The sequence below is a fragment of the Catharus ustulatus genome, chromosome W, assembly GCF_009819885.2.
Source record: "Catharus ustulatus isolate bCatUst1 chromosome W, bCatUst1.pri.v2, whole genome shotgun sequence".
In the NCBI taxonomy this organism is placed as follows: Eukaryota; Metazoa; Chordata; class Aves; order Passeriformes; family Turdidae; genus Catharus; species Catharus ustulatus.
Genome location: NC_046261.2, coordinates 964,304 through 973,720, shown reverse-complemented (window position 1 = coordinate 973,720; position 9,417 = coordinate 964,304). Strand labels below are relative to the sequence as shown.

Below are 9,417 nucleotides of genomic sequence, written 5' to 3'. Positions count from 1 at the left end.
CCTTGGTGTCTGCAGGGATGTTTCTCTCACCTTTTTTCACTGCTCTCTCTCCCAGCTGCTGCTGTGCAGCACATTTTACCCTGCTATGTACCCTACCCCAAACACAGCTCACCAAGCATGAGTATTTATGACACTCACGATGGCCTTCTGGAGCGAGGCTGTATCCAGGCAGCTCTGTGATTAGCTGAGGAAAGGGGAGATGGGGTGGAGTTTACTCCTCCCAGCTGCTCTTTTTCTTGGTCACGTGTAGTTGACGCAAGTCATGTTTCCGTGCTGCACTTGCTACGTCATCGAGAATGTGAGGTGGTGAGTGTAGCATCCAGTTTGGTCGGTAGCAGTGGCAACTTTTATCTCCAAATTGCGTTTTCAGGTGGCATGGAAGACGCAACAGGTGAGTCACTGGGGAGAGGGTGTACTGCTGCTCACATCTCTCTCCGCTGCGGCGGGACCACCTTCTGCGGCCTCTCTCTCTCGTCACTTATTCCTGTATCATAAGGATTCTTGTCGGTGGTGAAGGTCGCGCCGGGCTAGACTGCTGCTGCCTCTGGAGCATGAATGTCCTAGACTGACACGGCAGCGTGGAGGGGGGTGGGGAGCACCCGGAAAAGGCAGGGAGGTGGTGGTGTACGGTAGCCGGGCTGCATCAATTCGTCCCCGCGCTCCAGACTGGGAGTGGCGTCTTGAGACACGCTACACAGTGGGAATCGCAGGAATGACTTCCCGTCACGCTGCGGAGTAGGTGGCGACTGTACACGAGTAGGGAGAATAACAATAGCACGCGGCAATCTTCTGCAAGCCGCCTGGAATCCTAGCTGTTGATCCCTTGGTCACTTTCATCCACGCAGGAAGTGAGCTCTGCAGTACCTGCTGCCGAGAAGCTAGTGGCAGTCTACAGAGCAGAGCTTGAAAGCCTGATCCTGCTCAAGACACAAAGACACTCAGAATGCTTCTCTAAATCTCTGCATTGTTCCTGATGTGATGCAGGCACTGGGAAAAGGCTAGGGCTAAACAAGAGAATGCAGTAACTGCTACTTTCCAAACTCAACATTGAGTGTCTTTACTTTTGGCTGTTCCGCTTCTTTTCAGAGAACCTCTTCTCAGGCTAGAAGACCAAAAATAAAAGAAAAAATAAAATAAAAAAAGAAAAGAGAAAGTTAAAAGAGAAAAGAGAGCAATTAACAATCCAGTTTGGAAGGAACTTCTGGAGGTCTCTAGTCCAACCTCCTGCTTAAGGTAGGGTTAACATCTAATTCAGACAAGTTTGCTCAGGGTTTCCTCTGGTCAGGGCTTGAAAACCTCCAAGACTGGAGACTGCACAACTTCTCAGGGCCCCTGTTCCACTGCTTGACTGTTCTTATGGTGAAAACCAGTTTCCTTATAGCCAGTGTGAACCTTGCTTATTTCAATTTGTGCATATTTGTGGATATGCAGAGTTACTGGGGGGGAGAGAGAGTTCACTTCAAATTTTAGTGTCTTTTGTTAAGTAGTTCAAGTAGCTTTGTGCTTTTTTAAAATTTTGCCATATTTTAGTTCAAATTAAACAGTAACTATGCAACCATTTTGGCACTAGCAAGTCACTCATCCACTCCTGTTTTTACTTAGCCCTTTTTGCTTTAACACCAAAATAATGATAATGATTCTTCAGTGTGTTAACTACTTGGGCAAAATACTCTAGTGCAACTAATAGGTCTTACTTAACAGACCTTCACCGGCATCTGTAAGAAGTATTAAGGATTCCTCTTATAATGAGCTACCAAGACTGAAGAATTTCTTATTTACATGCATAGCTATGTCTTGAAAAGTGTCAGACTTGAAGGTTAATGCAGTTAATTAGAAACCATCTGTAGTTAGGTTTTGAAAAATATTGTATTGTTCCTCTTTTAAGTTGGTTGATATTGATTAATAATTACCAACTCAAGAGCCAGCAGGCAGTAATTAGACACTGTCCTAGTGATAAGTTATCAAACTTGAAAAATAAACAAAACCCCATAAAACCTTTTACTTTAATTCTCATGCTTGTGCTTGACATTAGGATGGGAATAAAAACTAAATAGATAGGGCCAACATTTCCCATATTTGGTGGTACAGGTCTACCAGTTTACAGTATTGTTCTGGTTAACTAATTGAATAACCTGTGACCTGAAAACCATCAGGCCTTTTCAGTGATACACACTCTATAGTGCTCAAGTGCTCTATAGTTCAGTCAAGATGGGAAACATCCTGATTGCTTGTTAGGGAATTGCTGAATCTGGCAGCAGCATAGAAACAAGTCTGCCACAGCTCAATATCCCCAGATCCAACCAGCAGCAAGGCTGAGAATGTATTCCCAGTAGGTACATAAATACATATATAGTTTACATATACACACGACCAGCAACACAGAACAACACAGAAACACTCAGCACTCAAACAGCAACAATGGTCTCATTCTGTTCCCCTCTCTGGCTGATCAGGATGAAGGTTCATTAGTGGGAAATATATATATATATGCAATGTGGATCTATCAAGAAACTGGATTTAGACAGTCTTTCTAGTATCTGGCCCCTGGATCCCTATGGCTCCCTAGTTGCTCGCACCTGGGCATATGAGTTTCCATAGCTCATAGCCCCACTCCAGTTGCTAGTACAGGCCTCCTCTCATATGCACACGTTAGCTGGGCTTAGACACTTGATCTACATAGTAGCTATACTTGGTCTACATAGTAGCTGGCCCATAGATCCCCACAGTCTCCCCAACTGCCCCTCACAGAAACACACCCACACACGTAAATGAGTTTCTTATTCCACTCCCAGACCCCACAGTCTCGTTGACAGTTGTCTTGGACCCTCTGGTCCCTCCAGTAGCCAATTCCCCCAAGTGCTCCACCTTTAGAGACGCCTGCATACCAGGCTCCCAGGCCATCACCTTCTCCAATGTGAGTCCTTCCCATGGGCTGCAGTTTTTCACAAACTTCTCCATCTTGGATCCCTCATGGGGTCACAGGTCCTGCTAGAAAACCTGCTTTTGTGTGGGCTCCTCTCCACAAAGCCACAGGTCCTGCTAGGAGCCTATTCCTGTTTCAAGTATCTACAGACTGTAGCTTCCTTCAGGGCACATCCACCTGCTCTGGCATGGGGTCTTCCCCAAGCTGCAGAGTGGGCATCTACTCCACCATGGACCTCCATGGGCTGCAGGGGAAAAACCTGTGTCACCATGATCTTCACCACGGGCGGCAGGGGAATCTTAGCTCCAGTGCCTGAAGCACCTCCTCCCTCTTCTTCCCTGACCTTGGCGTCTGCAGGGTTGTTTCTGTCCCATATTCTCACTGGTCTTTCTCCCAGCTACTGTTGCATAGCCATTTTTTTACCCTTCCTCAAATATGTTATCACAGAGGCGCTACCAACATTGCTGACTGACTCAGCTTTTGCCAGTGGTGGGTTCATCTTGGAGCTGGCTGAAACTAACTAACTCTGTCGGACATGAGGGCAGCTCTTGGTGTCTTCTCAGGAAAAACACCCCTGCATCCCCCCTCCACTACCAAAACCTCACCATGTAAACCCAATACAATGTCAAATAACTCTAAATATAAATTGTTACTGTTGGGGAGGGGATGTTAAAGTGTAAATAGTAAATTGTGTTAAATTTATATGGTAAGGAAAAAACTAAATTTGATTATTTTTAGGCTAAATATATTAGTATGTTATTTTTTCATTTATTCTACTTAGTGGAATATTTGAAGCATACTAGATTTTGATTACATTATAAAACCAACGAAAGAGAGAAGTTACAGTGAACTTTAAGCAAACTTTTGTGAGAGGGAAGAATTTGGAGGCTTATTTAGGTGTTGTTTAGTGCATTTTTTAAAATTATGCTTTAATGTAAACCATTTTTAATGCTTTATTACTGTGAAGAGTAATAAAGTGGTGAATCACAATTAAAAACTACGATATTCCACATAACTTCATAGTAATGTTTTTGTTTTACAAGTAACAAAAGGTTTTGATCCCAATGTGTTTTCACTGCAAGTACACTTGCATGTGTGCTTTTTTAAGTGGGACAAGATCTTGTTGGGCAGGAGGAAACATGTAAAGGGGCTAGTTCTTAGCTACATGTGTGCAAACTGACTATTCCCTGCACTACTACCCTTTGTAAGAGGATAAGGGTTTCAGTTAAGATTTCGAGAAGGTAGTTATAAATTTGACTTCTGTACCCAGCTACCAACTTCAACAACCCTTCTAGGAATTCAGTATCTACTTAACCCTCTGTTAAATTTGGTTGGGATTGGCCAAAAGGTTCAGAAGTTAATAACTAAAGGGAGATGGATAAACAGGTGGTGAAATTCTATCTTGTTCTCCTAGGAAATCAAAACACTTCCAATTTACTCTTTGTAGCTTTTATTTATAATCTATATAAATAAAAATCAGAAAATCATACTGTATTTCTTTCTGTATTGTACGGATGCTTGCTCACCAGTTGTAAATGGTGATGTAAGTCAGTAATTCAAACATTTATTTACTAAGCACACCCTCTATTAATGGTTCTTTCATGTTAATAATTAAAATATTAAGTGAAAAAATGCTTATCCTCTTATTCTTGAGAATAAATCATTCTGACATTTGAAAAAAGGTGTCCTAAATTTCTTTCATGAGATATCAAAGTGAATTGTAAAGCTATAAACCATAACAACAAATATGTGGAACAAATCCTCCAGTAATTTCAGTGTTAGTGACTTCCCAATGCAGAGGTAGTGTCTGAGTAGTTCATAGTCCTTAGATTTTTCTTCTATTAATATATGTAGTTGCATTTGAACCTACAGGAACTTGGATGTGGTCATGAGTTTTGTAGTTTAACTACATATTGTGAAGAACGGCTTCATTTTGTTCCAAACCTGCTAATTTAATTCCATAGCCCCTAGTCTTAGGAGAGAGGGAACCATTTTCTTCTCCCTTCAGGTTTTTTATAGTTTTTCTTCATATTTTGCCCTTAACATTTCTCCAACTCTGAAAATTTCTAGTTACAAAATATTTATACCCAAGCAATTTGTGTATTTTGATTTTACTTTTAGTGATTTGTATAGTTACAGTTCTAGACTGTTCCCTTTCCTGAGGCTTATCAAAAGACAATTGAACTGAATGCCTGCTGTTTGTTGGTGTATGAATGCGAGACTCATGAGCTGAGAGCAAAACGAATGTTTATTGTAGAGTTATGACAGTACTTATACACTTAGTGTGCGACTCTTTATTCAGTCCTTCTCACGCAAGCCAGTTGCAGGCCTGTAATAAATGTCAGCCTGACAGTTTCTTCATTTTCTCAAGGTTTGCATGCTTTGAAGAAAGAGGACGCCTTTCCTGTTCTCAGATAGTGTGTAATCTACTTTCTCTCATGCTTCCCAGGAGTTTTCTGCAGTGTCAGGCTTTGCTCTTTCCTCACATCTCCCCCTTTTTAAATTTTTTTTTATTGTGGTCATAGATAAGGCTAAGGTAACCATGACTTGGTTTTGTGTGCTTTTAACAGCTCTGATTATATCAAAAAGGACAAGACAGAAGATTAAAAAGGATATCGTTGCCAGACAACCCAGTCCAATGAAAACCCAAACCTGTAAATTTATCCCAGAAAACCAATTTTTCAGGTTTAGTCAAGAAAGATCATTTTCCAGATCCGTCAACACCTTCTGTTCCTTCAGAGTTTGTAAAGTTCTGAGTTGATACTTTAGTTAAGTGTGAAGTAATTGTATATTCTGTTGTAAGGATTTTATCAAAGGCCCCTTGGAGCTGGTTTTTAACCATCTCCCAACTCTGTTCCATGTCATTCCACGCAAGAGGAGTGACACATAAAGAATTATGCATATGTTCCAAACCACAGTGCAGGGAGAAACAAGTTTTTTGGGCCTCAACTCTCTCACCTACCCATATAAGAGCACTTTCCGAGGCATCTAATCTAGCCATTATTTCTTTATCAATGTTTTCTTCTTTTTGTAATTCTTTGGTGATATTATTTAAAGCCTGTCCCACAGTATGGGCAGTTTGAATGGAATGAGTTAAGGCAGCAACAACCACAGAGGCTGTGGTTAATATTACGGCAGAAGCAACAGCAAAGATTAACCAACCCAGAAATTTGCTAACTCGTTTCTTACTCATTTGGATTTCTTCTTGGACTAGTCAAGCCAATTGCGAGAGACCATCTTGTCCTTCCCAAGTCTGAGTCAGATTTACAGGTACCCAAATTTCAGATCCTCTTTTAAATGGAAGAAAGACAGAACAGTTACACATATCTCCATAGATTATACATAATTTGAAAACAAAAGAATCAGTGGATAAAAAATATAAACCATTACTATAATAAATAAAAATTCATTAGTTATAGCAAAAACATACAGATGAGAAGTACAAGTCATTAGTAATTGTTCCTCTAGCAGTGTTAAATTAGCAATTGTAGCATTCTTATCTAATTTTACTTGCTATATCCTATTGCCAAAAGCAGGTAACAATCTTTTCCACAGATGTTTGTGCACACAGGAGTGATTATTAGCTAAATAATATTGAATTAATGATCCGACCATCCCACCATCATGTCAAACAATACTGTGGTTTGCCTTTTGGGATGGGAGAATGGTTGCATTGGTCCGACTTTCTCTAAGGATACCATGTGGTCCCCAATCAATTACCCTTCCATACTGTAAGAATTGTTGTGGCCCTTGTCCTGTACATGATGTTCATTCCAAAAGCCATATACTGGAGATTGGTGTAAAATGATATTTGGGGAAATGAGGTGGAGTGGCATCCACTGATTTGTTGGAGGTGGACAGAATGGCCAGCAATGTAATAGTAGTCAATTTTCTTGCATTCTCTGAGTGTACATATATTAAATGCAATTGGATGGAAAAATTAGCCCAAGGTAAAGAGGTGCTTGTTTGATTCCGTGTTAAGCATATAGGTGGTAAATCAGTAACAAAAGTAGTGTTAATACTATATGTATCTACAATATCCTGATCTACAGGAGGAAACCAAGTTCCTCCTACCCATTCTGTTCTGTTGTTGCTGAGGGGAGGCTCTGGATCCCACCAAATCAGATGCCAAAACAGCAGAGGTTGAATGATGTGGGCCCAGTAGATTCTCCCTTCCACCACTTGATGGGGGTATAGCAGAAGAAAGACGACAAGGTTCATTGTTGTTGTCCTTGGCTGGGTTTGATGTATTTTGCTGGGAGCCAATATGGTCCTATAGGTAAAGAAACACACCCATAATCTCTTCCCCAAGCTAACAGTGGAACTGGACCTTTCCACTGACTGCTATGTACATCCTTTGATGTAACTTCTGGGTAAACTCCTTGTCCATCAGCGGTCTGACACAGGAACCTTTTATGTGCGGTTAAGTCATCTCTAGAGGAGAGATTCAAAAAATTTAAAACATTGGTTGCTTTGTCAAGCTGCTCTTGAGGGAGCATTCCTATCGGGTTCACCCTCTTTTGTTTCTGCAGCATGTTTTTCAATGTGTAATGTGCCTTTTCCACTATGACTTGCCCTGTTGGGGAATGGACTATACCTGTGACATGTTTGATACCCCATGTGTGGAAAAATTCTTGTGTTTTATGAGATGTATATGCGGGTCCCTTATCTGTTTTTATCTGTTGAGGGACACCCATTGTGCTGAAGACACAGAGCCACTGTTGGGTGGCATCTCTTGATTTCTCACCTATGTGTACCATTGCTACTATGAATCAATAGAAACATGGACATATTTTAAAGTCCCAAAGCTCAATATGAGTGTTACATCTGTTTGCCAAATGTCATTAGGTTTCAACCCTCATGGGTTTGTACCTAATGTTTGTGGCAAAGAAAGAGTCTGCTAACATTGTGAGCAAGCATTCACTGCATCCAGTGCTTGTGGCAAATTTAGATCAAATTGTTTTGTCAGAGCTCAGACATTTTGATGGTAGAAATCATGAGAAAATTTTGCCTGCCCTAACTTTTGTGGTATAGTGACTGTCATGGCAAAGGCATCCACCCTTGCATTACCTTCCACTATAGGTCCAGGGAGAGTGGTGTGTGACCTAAGGTGCAGAATGCAATATTCGTGAGACCTGTGAAGTAAAAAGTTGTACAGAGTGGTTAATAACACAAAAAGATCTTTGTTAGAGACTTCCTTCAGTAATGAGTGTTCAATTCTCTCAATGATTCCTGTAACATAAAGAGAATCACAAAGTTTTAATAGGTTCCTGTGAAAAGAGGCAAAATGCTTCTACCACAGCTGCCAGTTTGACTAGCTGGGTAGATCCAGGTTGAAAGGTTATCAAATGTTCCCACTGTCCATTATCATTTCTCTACAGGGTGACAGCTTTGTGTGTCTTTCCTGGTCCATCAGTGAAAGCAGTCTTTGCATCAGGGACTGGAGTTTTCATTTGCAGTCATTGTTGAAAGGGGAGTTCCTTGAAGGATTGTCACAGGGCATGTTGAGGTATCGTGTGAAAAAAATTGTCCATTATAGTCTGCAAGAGCAATTTGAAATGACAGTGAATCCCTGAACAGATTCTCCAATTCTGCTGCAGTAATAGGGAGATGTATTATTGCTAGATCATATCCTGTCAGGCTCTGGCATCGGAATTGTCCCATCGACAGCAACTGAATAAGCATCTCAAGCTGAGTGGTTATAGTTTTTGAAAAGGTATGTGGCAGAAAAACCCATTCTAATAGCCAGAGATTATGTTTCTGTATATCACATTGACCAATAACAGCAGAGGGTTGGAAAGATTGCAGAATCACTAACAGTCACAAAAGCAAACCTGGGTTTTGACATGTGGCAAAGAACATTGATTTTATCACTTACAGTCTCTAAAGCCTTTTGGGCAGTTTTTGTCAACTGCCATGGGGAAGAGAGCTCTTGGTCCCCTTTTAACAATTGAGATAAGGGGGATAATTCCTCTGTGGTAGTTGCCAATAAAGGGCAAATCCAGTTAATAGTGCCTAACAACTTTTGCAAATCATTCAATGTATGTATGTTGGTTTTTAGGGTCACTGGCTGTGGAGTGACTGTTGTCTCAAATAATTTGAAACCCAGGTATTTCCAGGGAGGTTCTTTTTGGATTTTTTCTGTGGCTTTGCACAAGCCTCTGCTGGCAAGCGTTACCTTTAAAGCAGCAAGACAATCACACAATAATGGGGAGCTGTCAGTAGCAATTAAAATATCATCCATGTAGTGATGCATCAAAGCAGATGGATATTTTTGCCATACTGTCTATTGCTGAGTGAATGACGAATTGACAGACAGTAGGACTGTTTTTCATACCGTGAGGTAGCACAACCTAGTGGTATTGTTCTAAGGGGGTCTCATGATAGACAGATTATAAAGGCAAATTTAGGTGCGTCATCAGGATGCAAAGGAATTGTAAAAAAGCACTCTTTCAAGTCAACTATCACTAATTCCCTGTGTTCTGGAATCATTG

At 40.9% G+C, this 9,417-nt stretch overlaps 1 protein-coding gene across 2 annotated transcripts in view; it reads left to right on the top strand.

The window, feature by feature from the left end:
- The first annotated feature begins 308 nt into the window (after positions 1–308).
- The window catches only part of LOC117005013 (mitochondrial nicotinamide adenine dinucleotide transporter SLC25A51-like), a 57,561-nt gene continuing 48,452 nt past the window's right edge, over positions 309–9,417 (top strand). The window contains exon 1 of one of the 2 annotated variants that reach the window (XM_033076227.1): positions 309–391. The gene's annotated coding sequence lies outside the window, so the exon portion shown is untranslated. Of the gene's footprint in view, positions 392–1,160; positions 1,234–9,417 lie in introns of those variants that run through there. The other variant, XM_033076229.1, reaches the window with a different exon arrangement.